The sequence below is a fragment of the Oncorhynchus tshawytscha genome, linkage group LG15, assembly GCF_018296145.1.
Source record: "Oncorhynchus tshawytscha isolate Ot180627B linkage group LG15, Otsh_v2.0, whole genome shotgun sequence".
NCBI classification, from domain to species: domain Eukaryota; kingdom Metazoa; phylum Chordata; class Actinopteri; order Salmoniformes; family Salmonidae; genus Oncorhynchus; species Oncorhynchus tshawytscha.
In genome coordinates this window covers 18,271,325-18,280,963 of record NC_056443.1, presented here as the reverse complement: position 1 = coordinate 18,280,963, position 9,639 = coordinate 18,271,325, and the positions used below count along the sequence as shown (strand labels likewise).

At 43.3% G+C, this 9,639-nt stretch overlaps 1 non-coding gene across 1 annotated transcript; it reads left to right on the top strand.

Annotated features, from left to right (window-relative positions):
• Positions 1–6,176: 6,176 nt before the first annotated feature.
• Positions 6,177–6,248, top strand: trnaw-cca. Its single transcript has one exon. It is a non-coding gene; the product is annotated as a tRNA-Trp (tRNA).
• The last annotated feature ends 3,391 nt before the right edge of the window (positions 6,249–9,639 follow it).

Below are 9,639 nucleotides of genomic sequence, written 5' to 3'. Positions count from 1 at the left end.
GGAATTGATGGGAAATGATGTAAATATATCACTAGCCACTTTAAACAATGCTACCTTATATAATGTTACTTACCCTACATTATTAATCTCATATGCATACGTATATACTGTACTCTATATCGTCGACTGTATCCTTATGTAATACATGTATCACTAGCCACTTTAACTATGCCACTTTGTTTACATACTCATCTCATATGTATATACTGTACTCGATACCATCTACTGTATCTTGCCTATGCTGCTCTGTACCATCACTCATTCATATATCCTTATGTACATATTCTTTATCCCCTTACACTGTGTATAAGACAGTAGTTTTGGAATTGTTAGTTAGATTACTTATTGGTTATTACTGCATTGTCGGAACTAGAAGCACAAGCATTTCGCTACACTCGCATTAACATCTGCTAACCATGTGTATGTGACAAATAAAATTTGATTGATTGATACGTAAAACATTCAAAACAAGAATGGTTTTCATGGGAGGACACCACAGAAGAAGCCACTGCTGTCCCAAAAAAACCATTGCTGCACGTCTGAAGTTTGTAAAAGAGCACTTGGATGTTCCACAGCGCTACTGGCAAAATATTCTGTGGACAGATGAAACTAAAGTTGCGTTGTTTGGAAGGAACACACAACACTATGTGTGGAGAAAAAAAGGCAGAACACACCAACATCAAAACCTCATCCCAACTGTAAAGTACGGTGAAGAGAGCATCATGGTTTGGGGCTGCTTTTCTGCCTCAGGGCCTGCACAGCTTGCTATCATCGACGGAAAAATGAATTCCCAAGTTTATCAAGAAATTTTGCAGGAGAATGTTAGGCTATCTGTCCGCCAATTGAAGCTCAACAGAAGTTGAGTGATGCAACAGGACAACGATCCAAAACACAGAAATAAATCAACAACAGAATGGCTTCAACAGAAGAAAATACGCCTTCTGGAGTGGCCCAATCAGAGTCCTGACCTCAACCCGATTGAGATGCTGTGGCATGACCTCAAGAGGGCCGTTCACACCAGACATCCCAAGAAAATTGCTGAACTGAAACAGTTTTGTAAAGAGGAATGGTCCAAAATTCCTCCTGACCGTTGTGCAGGTCTGATCGGCAACTACAGAAAACGTTTGGTTGAGGTTATTGCTGCCAAAGGAGGGTGAACCAGTTATTAAATCCAAGGGTTCACATACTTTTCCCACCCTGCACTGTGAATGTTTACACAGTGTGTTCAATAAAGACATGAAAACGTATAATTGTTTGTGTGTTATTAGTTTAAGCAGACTGTGTTTGTCTATTGTTATGACCTAGATGAAGTTTAGATGCAATTTTATGACCAATTTATGCAGAAATCCAGGTATTTCCAAAGGTTTCACATACCTTTTCTTGCCAGTGTACTTGTATTTATTAAGGATCCCCATTAGCTGCCATGAAAAATATATATACATATTATTGTTAGCTCTTTATGTACATTTAAGGGCCAGCCGTGCTGCCTTCTTCTGAGCCAATTGTTATTTTCCAAGGTCCCTTTTTGTGGCACCTGACCACACGACTGAACGGTAGTCTAGGTGCGACAAAACTAGAGCCTGTATGTAGGACCTGCCTTGTTGATAGAGCTGTTGAAAAGGCAGAGTAACGCTTTATTATGGACAGACTTCTCTCCATCTTAGCTGCCCTTGTATCAACATGTTTTGACTGTGACTGTTTTACAATCCAGGGTTACTCCAAGCAGTTTAGTCACCGTAAACCTGCTCAATTTCCACAGGATTTATTACAAGATTTAGTTGAGGTGTAGGGTTTAGTGAATGATTTGTCCCAAATACAATGCTTTTAGTTTTTGAAATATTTAGGACTATCTTATTCCTTGCCACCCATTCTGAAACTAATTGTAGCTCTTTGTTAAGTGTTGCAGTGATTTCACTCGCTGTAGTAGCTGACTTGTATCGTGTTGAGTCATCCGCACACATAGGACACACTGGCTTTACTCAAGGGCAGCTGCATGTCATTAGTAAAGACTGATGAAATATTGGACCACCTCTAACCTAATCATCCCATTGGAGGAAAAATTCTCTTTCCATCTACGTCAATGACTCAGATTATTGTGTGTGTGTGAGTATGAGAATGATATGGCAGAGGTAGTATCAAGAAGATCAGAGGAACACCTTTTTCCATCCACGTCATGGTTATATTATTATATTACCAGGTTATTATTATTACCGAGTATCACACCTATGACAAACCTATTACTTAGTGTGTGTGTGTGAGAGAAGTAGCAGAATGGTGTGTGTTTGGTAGGACGTACCAGTTATGGGCTGGTAGATAGGGTGAGATGTTTATGCCACATGGGCCATAAAGCTCATTGGTATCCTGGTTGGACTGTTACCTGTTGTCATAACTCTCCTGTGACGATCTGAAGGATCAGGATACAAGGGGGGTCCGCTCTACAGCATGCTCTCTCTCATAGAGTGGGAGAGAGGGAAATCGACTGTTTTATGGTCGGTCATAAAATACCCTGCTCTGTAGTGTTTGAGATTGGAATGTAAACTGTGGAACGAGAGGCCCTTGGACATCAAAAGTTTGAATAATTAAACAATGTTTCTACTTTGAGAATTTGGGGATGGTCCGTGGACACTTACTGGACAGTCATGACGAGTGTGTTTCATTTGGTGATCTCATGGAGGACAGGAAACACACATAACTGTATCTAAGGTGTACATTTCCCATCTGTCAGGTTTACATCTAAATGTTGTGAAACGTATGTGATTAAACATGAAACTATTTGTGAAAAGATGTAACGTGATGCTAACCTTCTAAATGAGAGTGTGGATTTTCATATAAAGATTAACTAGTCAGTGGCCACACCCCCGTGAGCCCAGACATCACATAAGCGTCATAGAACCACCCCTTCTTCCACAGAGTATAAAACCCACTTCCTACAAAATATACATTAAGTCAGAGAACACCGGGACAGAGTCCCCATGTTGGAATGGCTACAAGTCAGAGAATTCCGGGACAGAGTCCCCACATTGGAATGGCTGCAATTCTATAGGCCACAGAGACCATACAGCTGTAGTTTTGACTACACAGCTGAAAATGGTTCAACTCTGAGACTATTGATCACTACAGAATAAGAGCAAATACTAGATGACACGAATTACTAGTCTGCAGCTAGAAATGACTTAAACCTAGAACGAGAAAACCAACAACCGCTGAAACCTTTATTCTATGAGAACATTTCCGAATGGTACTCTGAAGTATCCATTCTAACCACCTACAACCACAAAATACATTGTGACTGTTAGGATCGTTAACCAGAGACTCTGATGATCTCTAAAGGATGATTGAGTGTTTTCAACGGAGAGACAACAACGACATACAAGCGTATATATGTACATTGCAATTTCTTTCAGAATGAGCGGCCGTTCATGTGCAAAGTATTAGCGTGGTTCTAATCCCAGAGGCCGACCCAATACAACGTCGTCGCAGTAGGAGAGGCAGACGGAGCGGCCTCCTGGTCAGACTTAGAAGGCGAGCACACCATCCACCGCTTCCGAGCATACTACCCACCAATATCCAGTCCCTAGACAACAAGGTGGACAAAATTAGGGCATGAGTAGCCTTCCAGAGAGACATCAGAGATTGTAACATTCTCTGTTTCACGGAAACATGGCTCACTCGGGTTATGGTGTCAGAGTCGGTACAGCCACCGGGTTTCTTCATGCTTTGTGCCGACAGAAACAAACATCTCACTGGTAAGAAGAAGGGCGGGGGTGTATGCCTCATGATTAACGACTCATGGTGTAATCATAACAACATACAGGAACTCAAGTCCTTTTGTTCACCTGACCTAGAATTCCTTACAATCGACCGCACTACACCCCCCCCCAAGCAGATACTGCAACGGCCCTGAAAGAACTCCACTGGACTCTATGTAAACTGGAAACCATATACCCTGAGGCTGCATTTATTGTAGCTGGGGATATTAACAAAGCTAATTTGAGAACAAGGTTACGCAAATTCTACCAGCATATTTATTTTTGCACCCGCTCGAGCAAAACATTGGACCACTGCTACTCTAACATCCATACAAGGCTCCCCCTGCCCTCCCTTTGGTAAATCTGACCATGACTCCATCTTGTTGCTCCCCTCCTATAGAAAGAAACTAAAACAGGTGTATTTACATGTATGGTGTATTTACGGACATATTCAATCAATCCCTATCCCAGTCTGCTGTCCCCACATGCTTCAAGATGGCCCCCCTTGTTCCTGTTCCCAAGAAAGCTAAGGTAACTGAACTAAATGACAATCACCCAGTAGCACTCACTTCTGTCATCATGAAGTGCTTTGAGAGACTAGTCAAGGATCATTTCACCTCCACCCTACCTGATAGCCTAGACCCACTCCAATTTGCTTACTGCCCCAATAGGTCCACAGACAACGCAATCGCCATCACTCAGCACACTGCCCTATCCCATCTGGACAAGAGGAATACCTATGTAAGAATACTGTTCATTGACTACAGCTCAGCATTTAACACCATAGTACCCTACAAACTCATCATTAAGCTTGAGACCCTGGGTCTCGACCCGCCCTGTGAAACTGGGTCCTGGACTTTCTGACGTGCCACCCCCAGGCGGTGAGGGTAGGAAACAACATCTCCACCCCGCTGATCCTCAACACTGGGGCAAAACAAAGGAGATGATCATGGACTTCGGGACCACCCCCCTATCCACATCGACGGGACAGTAGTGGAGAAGGTGGAAAGTTTTAAGTTCCTTGGCGTACACATCACGGACAAACTGAAATGGTCCACCCACATAGACAGCGTGGTGGAGAAGGCGCAAAATACATTTGGCTTGTCACCTAAAACCCTCACAAACTTCTACAGATGCACAATTGAGTGCATCTTGTCGGGCTGTATCACCGTCCTCAACTGCAAGGCTCTCCAGAGGGTAGTGCGGTCTGCACAATACATCACCGGGGGCAAACTACCTGCCCTCCAGAACACCTACATCACCCGATGTCACAGGAAGCGCAAAAAGATCATCAAGGACAACAACCACCCGAGCCACTGCCTGTTCACCCCGCTATCATCCAGAAGGCAAGGTCAGTACAGGTGCATCAAAGCTGGTACCGAGAGACTGAAAAACAGCTTCTATCTCAAGGCCATTTGACTATTAAACAGCCATTACTAACATAGAGAGGCTGCTGCCAACATACAGACTCAAATCATTGGCCACTTTAATAAATTGATTTAATAATGGTATCACTAGTCACTTTAAATAATGGCACTTTAATAATGTTACATATCCTACATTACTCATCTCAATAATATATACTGTATTTTATACCATCTATTGCATCTTGCCTATGCCGCACGGCCATCGCGCATCCATATATTTATATGTACTTATTCTTATTCAATCTCCTTACATTGTGTGTATAAGGTAGCCGTTGTGAATTTGCTAGATTACTTGTTAGATATTACTGCACTGTCGGACTAGAAGCACAAGCATTTCGATACAAATAATGAGCAAACTAGAATGCTGTTTGGCCCTAAACAGAGAGTACACTGTGGCAGAATACCTGACCACTGTGACTGACCCAAAATTAAGGAAAGTTTTGACTATGTATAGACTCAGTGAACATAGCCTTGCTATTGAGCCGAAGGCAGACCTGGCTCTCAAGGGAAGAGGATATGTGCACAATGCCCACAAAATGATATGGAAACTGAGATGCACTTCCTTACCTCCTGTCAAATGTATGACCATATTAGAGACACATATTTCCCTCAGATTACACAGATCCACAAAGAATTCGAAAAAAACAAAAAACATTTAGATAAACTCCCATATCTACTGGGTGAAATACCAAAATGTGCCATCACAGCAGCAAGATTTGTGACCTGTTGCCACAAGAAAAGGACAACAGGGGAAGAACAAACACCATTGTAAATACAACCCATATTTATGTTGATTTATTTTCCCTTTTGTACTTTAACTATTTGCATGTCGTTACAACACTGTATATAGACATAATATGAGATTTGAAATGCCTTTATTATTTTGGAACTATGTTTCCCATGCTAATAAAGCCCTTGAATTTAATGACGAGGGAGGGACCGAGACCGAGCGAGAGACCGAGCGAGAGAGACGTAGTGACAAATGCGTGATTTGTGTATGGACCTCGTGGCGCAACGGTAGCGCGTCTGACTCCAGATCAGAAGGTTGCGTGTTCAAATCACGTCGGGGTCAAACTGTTTTGACCGACAATCACTTCCCCCATTAATTCTATGAGATGTTCATATTTGTGATTGAATACCGTTAATGCCATTCTACTGAAAACCTGAGCTCTTCATAACTAAAGAGTATACATAGGGTCTGCCAAACTGTGTTAATACAGTTACACAGCCTGAAGAGCTCAGGTTTTCAGTAGAAAGGTTTTCACAAAGCAAGTGAAGTAGATAATAAACAAAAGTGAAATAAACAATACACATTTACGGTAAACATTACACTCACAGAAGTTCCAAAATAATAAAGACATTTCAAAGACATTTCCGGGCTGAGCTTCTTCGTGAAGAAGGCACAGGGGCGGAGCTTCGATGGCATACCCGAACGCTGAATTTGCCGACTCCCACCACGGTAAAGGAGGTGCAGTGGTTTCTTGGGTTTGCCAATTACTACCGGAGGTTTATCCGCGGTTTTGGTCAGGTAGCGGCTCCCATTACCTCACTGCTGAAGGGGGGCCCGGTGAGTTTGCAGTGGTCGTCTGAGTCGGACAGGGTTTTTGGTCACCTGAAGGCTCTGTTTACCTCGGCTCCTGTGCTGGCCCATCCGGATCCCTCTTTGGCATTCATAGTGGAGGTGGATGCGTCCGAGGCTGAGATAGGAGCCGTGCTCTCTCAGCGCTCAGGTACGCCATCGAAGCTCCGCCCCTGTGCCTTCTTCTTGAAGAAGCTCAGCCCGGCGGAGCGAAACTATGACGTGGGGGACCGGGAGCTGCTGGCTGTCGTAAAGGCGTGGAGACATTGGCTTGAGGGGGCTAAACACCCTTTTCTCATCTGGACTGACCACCGCAATCTGGAGTACATCCGGGCAGTGAGGAGACTGAACCCTCGCCAGGCAAAGTGGGCCATGTTTTTCACCCGTTTTGTGTTCACCCTTTCTTACAGACCAGGCTCCCAGAACGTGAAGGCAGACGCATTGTCCCGGCTGTATGACACAGTGGAGTGGCCCATGGATCCCACTCCCATACTCCCAGCCTCCTGCCTGGTGGTGCCGGGAGTGTGGGAGCTGTCCGTAACCGGTTGATCTATTGGGCCCACACATCACCTTCCTCTGGTGATCCTGGGATCGGTCGGACAGTGCGCTGTTTGAGCGGTTGGTACTGGTGGCCTACCTTGGCTAAGGACGTTAGGGTTTATGTTTCCTCCTGCTCAGTGTGCGCCCAGTGTAAGGCTCCTAGGCACCTGCCCAGAGGGAAGCTACACCCCTTACCCGTTCCACAACGGCCTTGGTCGCACCTGACGGTGGATTTTCTTACCAATCTCCCCCTCACAGGGTAACACCGCGATCCTGGTCGTTGTGGATCGGTTCTCTAAGTCCGATCGTCTCCTCCCTCTGCCTGGTCTCCCTACGGCCCTACAGGCTGCAGAGGCCTTGTTTACGCACGTCTTCCGGCACTACGGGGTGCCTGAGGATATAGTGTCTGATCGAGGTCCCCAAACTTAGAATGGATAAATTATAATCAACAGAGATTCATTAACTATACTGACTTTACATGAACAGCCTTAGGAGAACAGGTACAGGCGACTAGCAAAATGACATAGCAGAATAGACAAGCTTTAAATTGGCGTTTAGCTGAGAAAGGTGGTGTCTGTGTGATGTTTGGAGATGATTGTTGTACTTTTATTCCCAATAACACTGTACTAGATGGATCTTTTCCTTTAGCTATGCCCAAACTGAAGGGATTGCGACAAGAGGTTAAGGAGAATGCAGGATTTAACCCATGCTTGGGACTGGTTGGATTTAGCTTTAGGTAAATGGGGTTACCCCAGGAGGAGGATATGATTGCAATGATTATGGTGATCAAGGTTTTCCTATTTTTAGTAAAACACCTGACTCTAATGTGCTTGATTGAAAACTGGACCTCTGCGATATGTATAACCTTGTAATCACTTACTCTGGAATGTATTTTCTATTTCCTTTCTACCGTTGACAATGGATAAAGGAAGGTAGAACTTCTGAATTGTGTTTACTTAAACTTGTAGGTAACATAGGGAAATTCCGGTGACAAGTGTCCACGGATCATGTCCTTAATCCTTTAACAGGTATTTTCATTTGTGATTTCACTGTTGTTACAGAGGTGTCTGCAAGGAAGGATCTTGTTTAAGTGTCATATTTAGAATGACATTAAAAGGTTTTTCTTATTTTCTTTATGTTTTTCATAACTGAGATAACCTCAGGCAAGGCTATGTATTACATGCTCATGCTTTTACATTGTATTTTCAGTTTGATTTTACTTTGTATTTGTACAGATTGGATCCTTTACTTCTTTCTAAAGTATAGGTATGGAGGTGTTTGATCCGGTCTTCTTTGAGTTTATGGAGTCTCAATCGTTAGGCCAGATAGGGGGACGTTTGCCCAGTGCTTGATTATTGATGCTCCCTTGCCTTTGATTTATTTGTGTGTTTTTGTTTGGGACTAATTAGTCCCAAAGGGGGGATTACGTCAGAGCAATACTCATGACTATGATTACATTTCCATTATTAGCAGCATCTTAGCTGTCCACATTGGAGAGCTATGACAGAATGGACACATAAGGAATGGAACATATAGGACCCGTATAGGACCAAGGCCCTGCTACCATTACAACCTATACAGCTGTCAGATGTGGGCGTTAACAAGCAAGAACTGAGATGGAAAAATGATGATAAAGAAAGGTCAAGGGAAGCTATTTTCATATAGAGGGAGGGGACTATATACGTTAGAATACTATAAAGGCAGGATTCTGTAATATGAGAACTTAGTCTTTTCCATTGAGGGGCTCGGCTCTGTTACGTTTGTAAAAGAGTCTTTACATGGAAGGGCTTGGCTTTGCTACCTTGTATTAAAGTCTCATTTGAATTCACAAGTTCTAGTAAATGTGTTATATTTCTGAGTCAATATTCCACCACAACTTTTACTCAAGTAGTATTTTACTGTGACTTTCACTTTTACTTAAGTCATTTTCTATTAAAACCTGTTTTCACATTCGGAGGAAAAGTGTGCCCAGAGTAAACTGCCTGCTACTCAGGCCCAGATGCTAATATATGCATATTATTAGTAGTATTGGATAGAAAACACTCTGAAGTTTCTAAAACTGTTTGAATGATGTCTGTGAGTATAACAGAATTCATATGGCAGGCGAAAACCTGAGAAAAGTCCAACCAGGAAGTGGGAAATCTGAGGTTTATAGTTTTTCAACTCATTGCCTATCGAATACACAGTATCTATGGGGTCATATTGCACTTCCCAAGGCTTCCACTAGATGTCAACAGTCTTTAGAACCTTGTTTGATGCTTCTACTGTGAGGGAGGGGGGAATGTGAGCTGAATGAGTCAGAGGTCTGCTAGAGTGGCATGAGCTGATCACGCGCATTCACGTG